The sequence below is a fragment of the Eretmochelys imbricata genome, chromosome 24 (genome assembly GCF_965152235.1).
Source record: "Eretmochelys imbricata isolate rEreImb1 chromosome 24, rEreImb1.hap1, whole genome shotgun sequence".
NCBI lineage: Eukaryota > Metazoa > Chordata > Testudines > Cheloniidae > Eretmochelys > Eretmochelys imbricata.
The window spans coordinates 18,624,396-18,641,859 of record NC_135595.1 but is presented as its reverse complement, the minus strand read 5'-3'; the positions used below and the strand labels follow the sequence as shown (position 1 = coordinate 18,641,859).

The 17,464-nt window shown below is 52.4% G+C and overlaps 1 pseudogene; it reads left to right on the top strand.

Moving 5' to 3' along the window:
- Positions 1-755: 755 nt before the first annotated feature.
- On the top strand, positions 756-9,689 carry LOC144280004 (phospholipase A2 inhibitor and Ly6/PLAUR domain-containing protein-like; annotated as a pseudogene).
- The last annotated feature ends 7,775 nt before the right edge of the window (positions 9,690-17,464 follow it).

Sequence of the window (17,464 nt, the reverse complement as noted above, 5' to 3'; positions counted from 1 at the left end):
ATAATGTGGAAACACTGTAGGGCCCCTCTGCAGATTGGCAGGATGCTCTGTCCCTGGCGCCCCACAGGCCATGCCGGTCGCCCCATGTCAAAAGGGACGGTGCAGACCTGGAGCAAATACGGAGGAGGGAGTGAAACCTGGGCCAGGCTAGAGCTCTGCAGCAGGACTGGGATCCCACGGGACCCACAGGACCTGCTGCCATAATAGCAGGAGCGGGTAAAAGTGCTTTGTTGCAGGTGGGATTGGGTGGCCAAAGAAAGCCGACTGCGGTAATATGCGGGAAAACACAGGGCAGCAGCTTGTCATCAGTAGAATTTCAGCAATAGAAAGCAAGTTGGCTTTTTAAAAATAAAAGTGTTTATACTTAAATTTAAGCAAAGGATAGAAAGCGATTTGATGTCCATTATAACAGCACTTAAATAACTTTTTACATGGTTTAAGGAAGATTTGTTTTATACTTTTAGCTGTAAGAATTATGTCTGACTTCCGTTTATATGTATAATATATTAACCAGACTATTTTGTTTGAAAGTAGCACGAGGGACTCTCTCTCTCTCTATCGTGGGATTTGCGAGATCTAAGATGATTATGGGTGGGAGTGAAATAGATATGCAAGAAACAACGCGGGAGTGGCTGGGAGTGGGATTAAAAAAAACAGTCGCATGCCGGGCTCCTCCCTGGAGCGCCCACTCTGTGGTTACTAGGCATGGGAGAGCTGAGAGAAATTTTTTGACCCTGACTTTTCTCCACCGAAAAATGCGGGTTTGGGGTGACTGAAACATTTCGTGACTTTGCCTCAAATTTGCCATATTGCTTCAGCAGAAAAAAAAAATCATTGGGAAAAAATCGTTAAAAAATGGAGACGTTTTGTCTGGACATTTCCAGAATTAGACGTTTTGATTTTTTCAACTCAAAATGTCTTTCCATTTCAAAAGAGATGGCACCATTTATTTTTAAGCCAAATTAAAATGTTTCCAAACGCTTGGAAATGAAAGAAAACCATTTTTCGTTCGGCTTTTCAGTTGGACGAGAAATTGGGTCAACCCAGAATGATTTGTTTCCCAATCTTCGAGAACTGCCAGTGAATCAAAAAATCGGTTATTTGTGCAGCTCTGATTCCTGGTGCTTTCCCCCCCTGAATCTGGGCTGGAAGTCCCTTTCCCGCCTCATTTCGGACTTGACTCTCTCCTCCTCCCCCCGGCAGAGCTTGCTGTGTCAGCCGGGAGAAGGCCCCGTTCGGCTCCGAGCCCAGCCCCGTGGGCCTCCCAGCACTAGGACGGTTTCCTTCCTCCTCTGCCTTCTCCCTGCTCTCCTAGCTACAACGAGTGCACAAGGTGAGTCACCCGCTGCTGTGGCCGTCTAACCCCGCCTGGGTTTGGACCCTTTATACCCCCGGACCCCCAGTCAGGGGAATATGCAGCATGTGCAGGAAGGGGGGATTAGCTCTGTGTGGGGTACAGGACCCTGTCTACACTATGGCTGCTGTCATGTCCCAGCGCTGTAGGTGGACTGGCAGAGCCCCATAGTGAAGATGCCGCCTGCCCCAATGGAAACATCCCTCTAGGAACTCACCTCCCCAAGTGATGGTAGCCAACCCCAGGAAAGCATTCGTCTGTCGACCTGCATCTACTCCAGGGGTTGGGTTGGCCTCACTGTGGTGCTCAGGGTGTGGATTCCCTCCGAGTGCCGTAGCGAAATCAACCTGTTTAGTGTAGACCAGGCCTGAGGGACACCGTGACTGGACACTGCCCTGAATTCTTATTCCCACGAAGGCCCCTCTGCACTGCTTTGGCAGCATGATGGGGACTAAATATAGGACTAAATTACACTGCTTGGGGATTGAGTGTAACCTGGAATCAGGCCTACAGTTTCTGGTAGCAGAGGGCTCTCCAACCGAGCAAACAAAGGCAGAATGAGATCCAGTGGCTGGGATTTGAATTTAGACCAGTTCAAGGTGGAATTAACCCTGGCAGCAGCTTCTCAAGAGGCAGGGTGGAACATTGGGATTGGCTGCCCTAATAAAAGACTGGCTGTAGCTGAACCATCAGATATGGGCTGGATGGCAGAATGGCTGGGAGAGCCATTGGGCTAGGCCGGAGCTCAGACTAGATCAGCATCAGAGCCTGAAAATCTACGCCTCTCTAAAAGAAAAGGTGTGAAGCTGCTGCACTCGCACAGCTTGCGTGCAGGGCGCTGTACATAAGGACTAAAGGGCAGAGATCATTCACTTACAGGTCCCCAAGAGGTCTGTGAGTGTCCATGTGCTGTGGTCAATGCCACTTGTATCAATGGTATTTGGGGAACAATGGAGAATGAATGTCCTTTTCTTCTTCTTAACAAAGTTTTTTGCTTGGGAATTTTCATCCTTCCCATTCGCCACAGATAGGGAATGGGAGGCACAGAGAGCCCCTGGCATGGGGGGGGGGAGAATGGGGGCCCTGGTATGGGGGATGGGAAATGCGGGGCACACAGAGATCCTGGCATGAAGTAGGAGGTGGAGGGGCTTTCATGACGTCCCTGCAATAGAAGGGGATGGAAGGGGCACCCGAGGAGTCTGTGAGGACCATGGGGGGCTGCCAGGACCCCCGGGCCGTGCAATGGACTCAGCCAACACACGCTGCGAAGCGAGCAACTCTCCCAGTACTGTGATTACCTGCACACCAGGAGCAACATCTGGGGTGGGAGGAGCTTATTCTGTGGGCGGAGCTTGGGAAGAGCACCATCCCCTTCACCCATCCCCAGTCTGACCCCCCGTGTACTGCTGGCCCAGGGGCTGAAATTGAGCAATTGCTGAGTGTCCCAGAGGGAATCGGGTCCATTAACCCCTCGGCTTGTTTGGAGCAGAGGGGGAAGACTTGGGTTAAGGGGCGTGTCAGAGTGACACTGTTACCCCCAGTAAGAAGGAAGCATTTCTTCTTCTTCTTCCTCCAACAGGAACCCTGAAATGTGAGAAGTGCTCTGGCTCAGTGGACACGTGCCAGTCTCCTAAAGAGACCTGCACAGCAACGAAGGCTACAGGAGGCTGCATCTCAGGGGCAGGAGAATCGACACTGGGTAGGTGACATTGCCGGGAACCCAGGCACATCTTACCCTGCAGTCTGTGTCACAACCCTCATCATCGCTCAGGCCAACCCCCACGTGGTCCATCAACAAAGCACAGTCACCCGGCGCAGAACTCGTAGACTTTAGGGCCAGAGAGGACCATCGTGATCATCTTTCTAGTCTGATTTCCTGCACATCGGAGGCCACAGAACCTCACCCACCGCCTCCTGCAGCAGACCCCTAACCTCTGGCTGAGTCACTGACATTCTCAAATCATGGATTAAAGACTTCAAGTTACAGAGAATCCACCATTTACTCTAGTTTAAACCTGAAAGTGACCCGTGCCCCATGCTGTAGGAGGAGGCAAAAAAACCTCAGGGTCTCTGCCAATCTGACCCAGGGGAAAATTCCTGCCTGACCCCAAATCCGACGATCAGTTAGACCCTGAGCATAGAGTCATAGAATCATAGGGGCAAGACCCACCAGCCAGACACCTGGGAAAGAATTCTCCGCCGTAACTCAGAGCCCTTCCCGGCTAGTGTCCCATCACCAGCCGTTAGAGATATTTGCTTCCCATCCCCTCCATAAACTTATCAAGCTCAGGCTTGAAGCCAGTTTGATTTTTGCTCCCACTGCTCCCCTCTGATGTTTACAGCCCTTCCTCTAATTTTAAGACTAAACTGGGTGATGGCCAGTGTAAAGGTTCGGACTCACCCCTGCAGCACCTCCTGCTGGTCATTGGGGAATTAGCTCTTTCCAGCGCGGAGCGCCCTCTGCAGGCTGGTGATCCGCACAGCTCTGGCCCCCGTGTCCCTCATAGACCCAGGTGCCCCTTTCTCTGGGTTCTGCCCCCTGGCAGCACCCCCACACTCTGCCTCTGGGTCTCCCCTTCCTGGGGAACCCCCAACGCACTATCCCCACCTTGCCGCCGTCTGGGCTACTGCCAGTCATCACCAAGCCCCCGCGCCCTGGGGCAGACTGCAGTGTAAAGGCCTCATCATAGGCAAGGGGGTCGGACCTATTGCCTTCCTCTGCCTCCCAGTACCTCTATGGGCCTTGGACCAGGCCCTACAGCCTGGGGAGTTGCCAGCCTGGAGCGCCCCTGCCCAGCCTGCTCCTTCCCCAGCAGTGCACCACTCTCATTACCCTCCCAGCCCGGAGAGAGACTCCTTGGGCCTCTGGCTCCCAGCCTTTCGATACAGGCCAGCTGGGGCCTGATTGGGGCGTGGCCATCCCCAGCCACAGCCCACCCCAGGGCTGCTTTTAACCCCTCCTATTTAGGAGCAGGGTAGCCACCCTGCTACACCAGTTTATATCCATTTGTTGCTAGACACTTGATTTATTCAGGCAGCGTTACTGTGTCGTACATGGCGACCTGAAGACACAGAGGTTTGGAATCCTGGACCCAAATTATAAATCTCCCATTGACTTCAGTGGGGCCTGGATTTCACCCCCTGGGCTTTATTTATTGAATTTTATTCACTGCGTTTTCACCTCCACAATGGACGGCTGCGATGCAACAAGTGAAGGTGCTTTAGGTGGAAATGTACTTTCTGATCGTGTTAAAAAAGAGAAATCGGTGATGAGATTCCTTGTAGACAGTCACCTTGCTCCCAAAATCTTGTAGGAAGTGGTTAGTCACCTACTCAGGTCTGGAGCCTGGCCGCACACGTTTATTCTGCTTGCTTGGGATGCAAACTCAAGATAATTTTTGCCCCTTTGACTTAAAGAGATTCCAAACCTTCTCCAAGTTCAACTCCCTGAGCTTTTCGAAAACTTTAGTTACAGACCCGTTTTTGTTCATGCTTCCATTGAATTAAAGAGATTTAATGGTTCCTTCCATTTACCCTGTAAGAAGGTGTCACTCCATTTACCCTGTAAGAAGGGGGTAGGTACACTCCATTTCCTGTGCAGGATCACGCAGGGTGAGAAGAAGGGAAAAAACTGAATAGCAGCCAGTTAGGTCCTGTGTTCATGACCCTGACTGTAAAACGTGGCAATGCGGCTTAGTGGCCAGAGTCAATAAAGTGACCCATCTCTGTGGGATTGCATGGCTGATTGGCCCGTCGGGGAAGTGGGGCACCACTTAGTGGTGTGTGGCCTACGGGTAGGGGGACTTAGGCCCTCCCTGCTCCTCCGAGCCCCAGCCCAGGGCCCAGGCAGCGGAGTGGGTGCCCACCACCGAGTCAGCGGAGATGCCCCCGAAACACGCTGACTGGTTCCCCAGTTCACTCACTGGAGGAAAGTCTAAGTCCCCTGGGCTGCTTCCGACCCTTTCTCCCTTGACGAGGCTCCACGATTCTCCCGGGTCTCGGGGGTCCTCAAGTGGCGAAGCTCCTGCCGGCGCGATCTCTTCTGCGGGCTCGTCAGGCAGCCTGGAGCCCGTCTAGAGCTCTGCATGCCGTGGCTCTGCAAGTGAAGCCAGTAGCAGCTCCCTGGAGAGAGCCTGCTGTCTGCATCCTCCCCCTTCAGCAGCCTGCCCAGGCTGAGCTGGGCTGCTTCCTTTTATACCCTGCCTCCAGGCTGAGCATGTGCAGCAGAGTCGGAGGGGCGGGGCTTCCTCAGCCTGAAAAGCAGAGTTAACCCTTTCGGGGCCGGTGCAGGGTAGGTACACCCCATCACAGAAGGATGCATAGGACACCATCAGCTTTAACATAATATCTATCTATCTATCTATCTATCCCCCCACACCCCCTCTATCTATCTATCTATCTATCTATCTATCTATCTATCTATCTATCTATCTATCTATCCCCATCCACCCCCTCTATCTATCCATCCATCCCCATCCACCCCCTCTGTCTATCTATCTATCCCCACAGACCCCATCTATCTATCTATCTCCATGCACCCAGCGCTCGCTCTCTCTCTGACCACACTCAGGTAATTTTCCCAGGACAGTCACAAATGGGTTTATTCATACCTGCACCCACTCAGGGTTTCTCTTCACTGCGGAGTTAATGTGGGCTGTAACCCAGGTTTGGCCCTGACTCCCACCGCCCCCTGCTTACACACACACACAGCCCCCTACTATCCACACATCGAATCCTTTAACGTCAGTGGATACAAGCTTTGAGCTCACGCTAAGGCAGGTTTTCTAACCATTCAATCATCCTCGTGGCTCTTCTCTGACCCCCGACCAACTTCATTCCTGAATCATGGGGCCCAGGACTGGGCCCAGGATCCCAGCAGTGTCACCCCAGGGCCAAAAGCAGATGTAAAATAACCTCCCTGATCCTACTCAAGGTTCCCCCCCCCAGCCTCTCAGTTCTGTTCTTTGTTTTCTCTCTTTAAAACAGGTGAGACACCGACCACTGACTTCTACAAAGAATGTATAGATGACTAGAACAGTGGCATAAAATCCCCCATCACTTTTACTGGCAGGAATGGCACGTTTCTGAGGATCAACACCAGCTGATGCAACGACACAGATAACTGTAACTCGGCTGTACTGGACGGTACATGGGGATCTGTTTTTACCATCCCTGTTTAAGGGCTTGTTCACCCAAACAATTAGACGGCGGTGAGCTGGGGTGTGAATCCATCTGTGCGCCCCCTGCTGGTGCACATGAGCAGGTCATTAGAGCGCCTTGAAAGGGGACTAGCTCAAAGCACAGTAACGAACAGTTCACACGCGTCAGCAGGGTGCACGTGGACAGGCGCAGGGTAGATTCACACCCCAGCGGACCCTTAGACCCCCCCACTTGCCGCAGTCGAATTGTGCATGTGGAGAAACCCCCGGCACGATTGTATTTGTGACCATTTCTCCCCTTTATTGCCCTACGCGTCCATTTACTCGAATGTCATTTCTGTTGTCCATTGAAATACCTGTAGCTGGCGGGTCTCCAAGCCGGGTGGGGAGAACAGTTGGGGCCTATTTTAAAATGTATTTGAAATCAGAAGGGCGAGGGCTGCATCTGAGAGAAGCAGTAGCAAGCAGCCAGGATATGCTTCCATCTAAACCTTCGTAACAAACACCGTACGTAACTTGCAATATTACTGCAGAAATGGCAGATTCCGCAACATTAGGCTTCCACCACAAGTTTGGCAGTGGAAGCCCCCATCGTGCATGGGGCTGACAGTGGGAGCCCTGGCCACCTCAGGGCTGACAGCAAATGCCCCTGCTCTCAGCCCTTGGCCCCCGCCCTCAGCCCCAGGCAGACGACAGTGGAAAATCACAGAAAAGTCATCGTGGACTTTATTATCGCAAATAATAAGGTCCGTTATGACTTCTCCACAATTTTCCATGGCTTGTCCGCAACTCAGACGCAATTTTTTGACAATCATCCCGCAATTCAAGTAGGACCTTGTTCATACCCCTGTCAAGATCGACCTGCAAACTCGTTGGGGGCTTTGCGTCTCCCCTCCTCCAGTTGGGAAGCCCTTCCAGAAGCTCCCTCTTCTGGTGGCTGGAAACCTGGTTCAGAGCCCCAGGGCTGTTTATCGCTGGCCAGTTTATCCCTGTGGGTCCTGGTGCGAAAAATTCAAAACCTCCTGTTTGGCCATTTCCCAAAACGACTGGATTTCCCGTCGCTTTCAGCTTTTGAATGAGTGAGTGATCAGAGGTGGGACATCGCCGGCGTCACAGAGATGTGGGGGGAGAACACACATGGCTGGGATATCGGCCCCGCGGGGCACAGCTTGCTCCGGGCGGGCAGGGACAAAGGGAGGAGGGGTTGCCTGGTATAGCCAAGGTGTTGGCACCTGCTCGGAGGCTGAGATGGGAATAGGAGACAGACATGTCTAAAGGCTCCGGGTCGGGATAAAAGGGGTAACAAGCGGGGCGGGGGGGGAACACCACGGTAGGGTCGGCGACAGACCAGCTAACCAGGAAGAAGAGGTGGGTGAGGCTTTTCTTAAACAACAAAATCTTGAAAAGCCCAGGCCGTGGTGGGGACGGGGGATTTCAGCCACCCGGGGATCGGTTGGGAAAATAACACAACAGGGCACAGATCATCCAATAAAGTCTGGGAATTCCTTGGAGACACTTTTTATGGCAATCTCCCCCACCTTGCCAGGGATTCAGAGCACCCCCCATGCCCCTCTTCCCCCATCCCGGCGCCCCCCCCAGGTCTGTGTATATGCCCCTTCACCCCCATGCCCCCTCCCCCCACCATCCTCCTTCTTTCTGTCTGGGAGATCGGTCATTGCGGGTGTTACCGTGTTACACCCCCGGGGACGCTGGGCAGAGCGGAGATGGGGTGTCACTGGGGCCGTCGACCCGGTGTTTGATCTGAGACAATCGCAGAGGTGGCTGGGCTGATCAGATGGTGGGGGGTTGTTTCTGATTTCTCCCAAAGAGGAGCAGGCTTCTGGCCCTGGGGGCCTAGAAAATGCCCAGAAATGCTGAAATTGATCGGCTGTCAGGTTCAGAGGTCGCTGTGCCCACGGGCTGGGGTGGGGCCTTCGCAGGGCCGAGCAAAGCAGGGCAGCGGGCGCACCCGCCCGTTTGAATGAGGTTTAATCCACCTGTAACTATGTCTCTCAGTGCCCAAAGGGAGTGCCACCAGGAACGGGCTGCAGTGCCCCACCTGCTTTGATCTGAAGTCCGATACCTGGAACGGCACAATCGCCCCTTGTGCAGGGGACGAGACCCATCGCATCGGTTTCACTGGGGAGATACTGAACGGCAAATTCTGCCAGCTGCGGACAGTGAGGGAGCTCCCCTGGGAATCTCACGCCTCGGGAATTCCCCAGAGAGCTGGTGAAACCTAGAGTCTGTGCTGAGCCCTTGGGCAGGTGGGGGCAGCCAAGGGGGGGTTTTGCCTGAAGGGAAGGAGAGAGGAACTTGGAAGTTTTCCCTTCCACACCAGCTCCCCCCGCTCAGTGATGCCGCCCGGCTCCTGGAGTTATGACAACGTGTCTCTTGCCATGGGAAGGGTTGTTATGTCAGTGATGCCGAGCTGGGGAGAGAACCCAGGAGTCCTGGCTCCCAGCCCCCACTGCTCTGACCACTAGACCCCACTTCCTGTATGTTTAAGGTGGAGCGAAGCCATTGCTCAGTGCGGAAGCTCCTGTTCTCCGTGTTTGTCCAGGACTCCCAGCGCTTTGGGGTGTTTATAAAATAACTGAACCGAGCGGTCAGGGCTGCCGGGGACGCTGAGAGCCGGGCTTGTTCCTCAGGGGGCCGCGTGCTGGGGAAGGAGCCACCCCCGGTGATCAGCTGGGATCCAAACTCCAGCTTCAGTCTCTTGTGGAGCTGCGGAAAGGGGCGCGGGGGAGGCAAGAGGGGACCAGACGCCCGGCCTGCCGTGGCCGGTTACAGCGAGAGCAGGGAGAGCACCGGGAGGGTGGGACCGGGGGGCAGAGGCGGGAACCGCTGGATGGTGGAGACAGAGGTTCTGGGGGCAGAGAAGGAACCAGAGCTGCCCCCGCCTCATAACAGGCTGGTTTCCTTCCTCAGGTCCATCTTCTTCGCCATTTCAAGCGAAAGGCTGCGCTACTGCGTCTGCTCAGGACATTAAACCTGGAACCTTCCTGGCGTCAGGACCCTACATATACCTGTGTTCACGGGCAACCGACGCTCCGGCGGAGAAAACACCCACCAGCCCTGCTCCCAGCGGAGCCAGCCCGGCTCTGGGGAAATTCTCCTTTGCCCTCTACCTGCCTGGCCTGACTGGGCTGCTGCTGGTGAAGCTGCTCTCCTGACCCCCTGCCCTGCACTGGCCTCGTGGCACCTGGTGCCTGTGAGGAAAGGCCTGAATTCCCAGCAGCGCCCCCTCCGAGGCCCCTCCGCGCTGCCGGGGCGATGCAGGGGGGCCGCTGCGTAACCAAGAGTCTGCCCAGAATATGGGTGTGCGTCTGTCCTGGTACCTCACGGCTGGCTGGAATCTCTCTGTGCATTAGCAAATTCACTGAATAAATCAGGATCCGAAATAAAAGCCCCCGGTGTGTTGTTAAGTACAGGTTGCCCATTGCTGGGCCCGTCCGCAGGAGACTGGGGCGCTGTCAGATGCATTAGCCACATAAGAATTTGCTTGGCTCTCTGTGTATGTGTGTAAATATAAAATCTGCAATAAAAATCTACATTCCAAATATAAAATCTGCAATCCAAAAATCTACATTCCAAGCACACCATGGAGGTTGCACACTGAAGCTCTGAGAAGTCAGGAAATGCCAGAACACACGTTGCCAGTACAAGCTTAATCCAATCCCCCGGCGCATTTGCATTGTGCTCCAGCCTTTGATTCACGATCACCCACTGTGTGTTCTCCACCGCAGCCCTGCCTCGGTCAATACGTCTTTTTCTTCTCAGTGGGGCACTACCCCAGGCCGTATTTCCCACCCGCTGTTCCAAGCCTGCGCTGCGCTGAATGATTAATGACACCTCCTGGGCCTCTCTGCGGAGTTCTCGCCATGGGATCTGAGGGCATCACAAACCTTAATGACTTGGTCTGTGCAACAGCCCTGTGGGACCCAGGAAACTGAGGCATGGTGGGGCTCCACACAGGGAGTCCTGTCACACCTCTCCCCATGCACGTGGCCACACTGTTATCCACACTCGAGCATAAGAATGTAAGAATGGCCCTACTGGGTCAGACCAAAGGTCCATCTAGCCCAGTATCCTGTCTTCCGACGGAGGCCAATGAAAGGGAATGAACAGAACAGGGAATCATCAAGTGATCCATCCCCTGTCGCCCATTCCCAGCTCCTGGCAAACAGAGCCTAGGGCCACCATCCCTGCCCATTCTGGCTAATCGCCACTGATGGACCTACCCTCCATGAATTTATCTAGTTCTTCTTTGAACACTGTTATGGTCTTGGCCTTCACCACATCCCCTGACAACCAGTTCCACAGGTTGACTCTGCGTTGTGTGAAGAAATACTTCCTTTTGTTTGTTTTAGACCTGCAGCCTGTTAATTTCATTTGGTGGCCCCTAGTTCTTTTGTTAGGAGGAGTAAATAACACTTCCTTATTTACTTCCTCCACACCCTTCAACCTTTTATAGACCTCTCTCCTATCCCCCCTCAGTCGTCTCTTTTCCAAGCTGAAGAGACCCCTCCCAGCTGCAGTGTGGATGCATCCTAGAGGGCAGACCAGTGGCCCTCCCACAGCTGGGGAGAGCGGAGAGCCAGTGAAGGGGGGCATCCACTGGGAAGATGGAGGGACCCCTTGGGGAAGAGTCCTTGGGCTGCAGTCTCACTGGGCTGCCAGAGGCAGAGGATGAGTGGGAGTCGCGGTGCATTTGTTGATTTCCACCCTTGTCTCTGTTAAAGTGACTGGGCTCCCCTCTGAGGATATTTAATCTTCCAGGGTCCATCTCCTAAACATTGCTGTCATTAGACATTCCCCAAGCTGGGGTTCACCCCCACCCCAGAGGTGGCTGCACTTCAGTGCTATCCTAGCCCGGAGGGATCTGCGGTCCCTTGGCATGTAAGAGAGAAAGAATCATAGAATATCAGTCTTGGAAGGGACCTCAGGAGGTCATCTAGTCCAACTCCCGGCCCAAAGCAGGACCGATCCCCAATTAAATCATGCCAGACAGGGCTTTGTCAAGAAACGTACTAGGGTACTACCTAGAGATCAGGAATGCGTTGTGCCAAGTTCTGCCCAGACTCTGACTAGATTGCGGCCCCAGTTGTGTCAGGTGCTGCACAGACATGTTGACACAGTCCTGCCCTGGAGATCTTTCGAAATAGACAGAGGAGGTGTATGGGGATAGATAAGTAGTACAAGTGTGACAACATCAATCAAACATTGCACCCACCTCTTTTACCCTCAGGCTCCACCCACTTGTCACCGTAAAACTCAGCCCCTGGGGTATTATTTCTGGGGTCAAGATGGACACATAAGCAGAAGGAAGGAATGGCATGTGACCCCTCTGTAAACTCCCCCCGCCATTCTGTACCAAGTGGGGTGATTTTCAGCCCCACAGGACCTCCCTGAGAGTAGATTTGACCAATTAGGACAGGTTCTGGGATGGGGTGACGCACCCGAAAAGAGGGCTCTGTGACCCCTCTAAGAATTCCCCCCTCACCAAAGGGGTTTCAGCCCCCCTTAGAGCATTCCAGAAGGGAAACATCTACTAATCAGAAGAGGTGTAATGCCAGGGTCTAGGATGGAACCCTTCCCCACGCCCCCGATGTCTGGAGTTTTACTCTGGAGTTTTACAGTGATTTTAAGTATATCTTAACAGCAATAGACAGTCTCTCTACATGAGCCTGGGCCTTAGGCCTCAAAGATAAAATGGGCAGTGAAGTACCATGGCCTTTAAAGCTGTTTGCAGTGAAGGTTGCCTGCCTCAAAAATTATACACAGATCAGAGAAAAGAATTTCTCAACCAAACTTTAAGCAGATTGCTAAAGTGGCATGATGTGCGGGGTGTGGGGCCATTTAACAGAACTTTACAAATTCAGATGTGGAGACATTCTGCATCCCACAGCCCAGTTCGCTACCTAACGTGTTACCTGAGTTTATAAAGAGTGACAACCGGAGCTTTCACAGAACTATACATACCAGACCTGCTGATGTCAACCCCTCAAATTCTCTGAAGGTATGGAAAATGGTTTACGGAGACAGTTTTAAAATAAAACCAGTTGTTGCCCCTTTTAGAAAAGGCTACCGCGTAAAACTATCTAAACCGAAAGAGCTTTTGAAAAAGGTTTGTGGGGGACTTTCCCATTCCCCTCACTCTTGTGTTTTCAATGACAGCCGAGATTCTAGAGAACAAGGCTGCAAACTCGGTGAGGCACCAATACAGAATCACCACCTACCAATTGAATCTGAGCCTTGCATTAATGCATTGATATAACTAATCCCCAGGTTTTCCATCGCACTGTTCACCAGTCGCTCTCCAACCACCCCCTCTCTTTAGACTCCTGGAGATCCTAACACCTGGATTCCGTCTGGAAGCCCCCTACCCATCTCGACAACCTCAGGGAGCAAAACTGGCTTGAAATACAACCAAGGCCGAAACGCACTTCTCCGCTCAGTTATTCTGTAACTAAATTCCCCCAGCCGGGCACGACATCACGGGCACGAGACCCAGTTGGACACAACGCCCTTGACATGGGGCGGATAAGAAAATGTGTCACCAATGAATGTTTGCCCAATTTAAGGAGAAGGAATTTAACAACCTGTTCTGGGTGTGAGAGGGCAGCTGTCCTAATGGGGCCAACTCCATGGTCAACCTTAGTTACCTTGGGATAGTTTCACTAGATCCCCCATTTAGTGTCAATCGACCATCACTCCATTAGAGTAAATGGAACCAGATCCTGGGCTGGTGTCAATTGGCCCTAGCTCTATTGGACAGATCCCCAGCTGCTGTGAATTTGCCCTCGCTCTATGATCCACACCATCTCATGATCTGGCTAAACACCTCCAATGTGCAAACAGTCGCACCTCTACCCTTGTGACTGAGCTGAGTATCACCTCCTAACTCTGTTGCACGAACCAGGAGACTTTACGAGACAAGTTCTATAAAACACAAGCTGATGGGTTGAGAAAGAGTTGGTCTGAATTGTACTTAAAGAGGGAGTGGCCAGGCATGATGGTCGTATTGCATGTTGCTTTCAGTAAATCATTACACCCAATTACGTCCAATTCTGTCTTTGGCCTATATAGAGAGGAAAGGGGCCATGCTAGACAGGTTAGTGCATCTCTTCAATTTCCAGAGAAATTGGAGGTGAACTGGACTATTTTGCACCTGAAGGTAAGAGTTTTTAAGCCGTGTTATATTATCCCTTGTAATCTTCCCTGGTCTGCTGCAAAGCGGGTAAAGGCTGAAGATATATCTCAGGTGCACGCTCCCGCTGCAAAACCCCATGACGACGACAGAGCCGGGATAAAGCGGCTCAGTCTGTGCAAGGGAAAAGAAGTCTCACTCCTGGAGTGGTGCGGGAATGAAATAGGGAGATTTTCAAAGGAAAAACCAGCGGCGAGGGGGCCAGCGTCTGCTGAAACTCCCTGGGAGTCGGGTCTCGGTCTCCCTTTGGCTGCTTTGAACGTCTCAGGTTTAGGGAGCAGAGATGAACCACTCGATGTACTTGATGTGGACTGTCAAAAAGCCTTCAGCACAGTCCCTCGCTGTACGGCAGGAAGGAATCGAAGCCGTCCTGGGGTGGGAGGCAATGGACCGTCATGGAGCAGAAACAGGACAACAGCCAGAAAACAGGAGTTTGCAGCGTTCTTGTAGCCATTCGGGTCCAGGGATATTAGAGAGACAAGGTGGGGGAGGGAAAAGCTTTTATTGGACCAGCTTCTGCTGGGCTGACCCGCAGCAGAGCTCGGTGTCGCTCGGAAGCTCGTCTCTTCCCCCCACCTTGTGTCTCTAGAAAACAGAGCCAGAATTCAAGGGAATTTTGTGTGATGGCAAAAGCTTAAAAGTGGAGGCCTCCAGGCTCTGTGCTAGACCCAGAGTTCATGGTACTCAGATGATCTGACGGGGGGTGAGCGAGGAGGTGGTGAAATCTGCAGAGAAGGCAACGTATTGAGGTTAGTCGGGAACTTGAGGGAGATCGAAAGGAGCTGGGTCAACGGGCAACGCGATGGCAGATGAAGTTGAGTTTTGGTCAATGCAAAGTAACGCACATGGGCAGGGCGGGGGTCTGAAGCCTCCGAGACCTGACAGCTTCTAACCGAACTGGGCTGATCCAGGGAAGGGACCGGAGTGTCCCTGCAGGAGGATCAATGGACATCTCAGCTCGCTGCAGAAGTGGAAAGGGAAGAAGCCGCCCAAGGGGGTGGAGATAATGTGGAAACACTGTAGGGCCCCTCTGCAGATTGGCAGGATGCTCTGTCCCTGGCGCCCCACAGGCCATGCCGGTCGCCCCATGTCACAAGGGACGGTGCAGACCTGGAGCAAATACGGAGGAGGGAGTGAAACCTGGGCCAGGCTAGAGCTCTGCAGCAGGACTGGGATCCCACGGGACCCACAGGACCTGCTGCCATAATAGCAGGAGCGGGTAAAAGTGCTTTGTTGCAAGTGGGATTGGGTGGCCAAAGAAAGCCGACTGTGGTAATATGCGGGAAAACACAGGGCAGCAGCTTGTCATCAGTAGAATTTCAGCAATAGAAAGCAAGTTGGCTTTTTAAAAATAAAAGTGTTTATACTTAAATTTAAGCAAAGGATAGAAAGTGATTTGATGTCCATTATAACAGCACTTAAATAACTTTTTACATGGTTTAAGTAAGATTTGTTTTATACTTTTAGCGGTAAGAATTATGTCTGACTTCCGTTTATATGTATAATATATTAACCAGACTATTTTCTTTAAAAGTGGCATGAGGGAATCTCTCTCTCTTGTAGGATTTGCGGGATCTAAGGTTTTTGCAGCTGGGAGCGAAATAAAAATGCAAGAAACAGTTTGGGGGCGGGTCGGAGTGGGATTTGAAAACCAGGCCTTTGCAGGACTCTACCCTGCAGTTCCCACTCTGTTTTTCCAGGCATGTCAGTGGCAGGAGGGAGCTGGGAGAAATTTTTCGACGGAAACGTTTCTCCACTGAAAAAAGCAGGTTCAGGGCGAGTGAGACATTTTGCAAATTTGTGTCAATTTCACCACATTGCTGCAGCTGAAAAAAAATCCGAGAAAAAACATCTTGAAAGAATGGAAACGTTTTGTCTGGACATCTCCCGAATTAGACGTTCTGGATTTTTTCCAACTCAAAATGTCTTTTCATTTCAGAATTGATGGCAGCATTTCTATTTCATCCAATTTTAAAATCTTTCTAAATGCTTGAAAATGAACCAAAATCATTTTTCGTTCGGCTTTGCAGTTGGACGAGAATTTTGGGCCAACCCAAAACGATTTCCCACCCGATCTTTTGGAACTGCCAGTGAAGCACAGAATTGGTTAATTGTGTGACTCCGTTGCCTGGTGCTCCTCTGCCCAAATTTCGGCTGGAATTCCCTATCCCGCCTCATTTTGGTCTTGACTCTCTCCTCTCCCCCCGGCAGAGCTCGCCGTGTCAGCCGGTATAAGGCCCCGTTCGGCTCCGAGCCCAGCCCCGTGGGCCTCCCAGCACCAGGATGGTTTCCTTCCTCCTCTGCCTTCTCCCTGCTCTCCTAGCTACGACGAATGCACAAACTTCCCCACGTGAGTCACCTGCTTCTGTGGCCGTCTAACCCCTCCTGGGCTTGGACCCTTTATACCCCCCGGACCCCCAGTCAGGGGAACATCCAGCATGTGCAGGGAGGGGGGATTAGCTCTGTGTGGGGTACAGGGCCCTGTCTACACTATGGCTGCTGTCGTGGCTTAGCCACAGAGCTGTGGCTGGGCCAGCAGAGCACCGTAGTGAAGATGCCTCGTGTCCAAAAGGACGGGGTTTTCCATCCCTCTAGGAACTCCCCTCCCTGAATGACGGTAGCCGAGTTGAGGGAAGCATTCACCCATCGACCTCCATCTCTCCCAGGGGTTAGACTGGTCACACTGCAGTGCTCAGGGTGTGAATTCCCCAAGGGCCGCAGCCATAGCAACCCATCTGTTGGGCGTGGACCTGAGGGACACCGTGACTGGACACTGCCCTGAATTCTTATCCCCACGAAGGCCCCTCTGCACTGCTTTGGCAGCATGAAGGGGAATTAATAGAGGAGTAAATTACACAATAGGGGACTGAGTGTAACCTGGAATCAGGCCTACAATGTCCGGTAGCAGAGGGCTCTCCAACCGAGCAAACAGAGGCAGAATGAGATCCAATGGTGGGAGCTGAATTTAGATCAGTCCAAGGTGGAATTAATCCTGGCACCAGCTTCTCAAGTGGGGGTGGGGGTGGGGGTGGGGATTCTCCATCTCTTGGTCTCTGTACATTGGGATTGGACGTCCTTCTGGAAGATTGGCTCTAGCTCGACCATCAGATATGGGCTGCATGGAGGAAGGGCTGGGTGAGGTTTTCTGGCTTCAGCTAGGCAGGAGCTCAGACTAGATCAGCATCAGAGCCTGAAACTCTTAGACTCTCTAAAAGAAAAGCTGTGAAGATGTTGCACTTACATAGCTTTTGTGCAGGGCGCTGTACATAAGTACTGAAGGGCAGAGATTCTCCACTTACAGGTCCCCAGGAGGTCTGTGCGCTGTGGTTAATATGACTTGTATCAATGGTAATTTGGGGAACAAGAGACAATGAACGTCCCTTTGTGCTGTTTAACACAGGTTTTTGCCCGGAAATTTCCATCCTTGCCATCCCCCGCATACTGCAAATGGCTGGGCTGATCCAGAGGGATGTGGGCAAAGTTGACTTTAACTTAAGCCTAGGGCCTGTAACCGGCTGTAAAACTGGGGGCCTGCCCAACACAGAGCCTTCCCAAAGGGGAGCAATCCCTGTGAAGCTAAAGGCCAAGACAGCTGGCTTCTGCACCCCTTTCCGTCAGACCCTTCTGATGGCCGGCTGGCAGCCCAGACAACCTGGCCGCACTCACCTCAATGGCATTTCCCTATTTCTGTGCAATGAAGTAACTTTTGAATGCTGCGTTCCATCAACTCCTAAATTG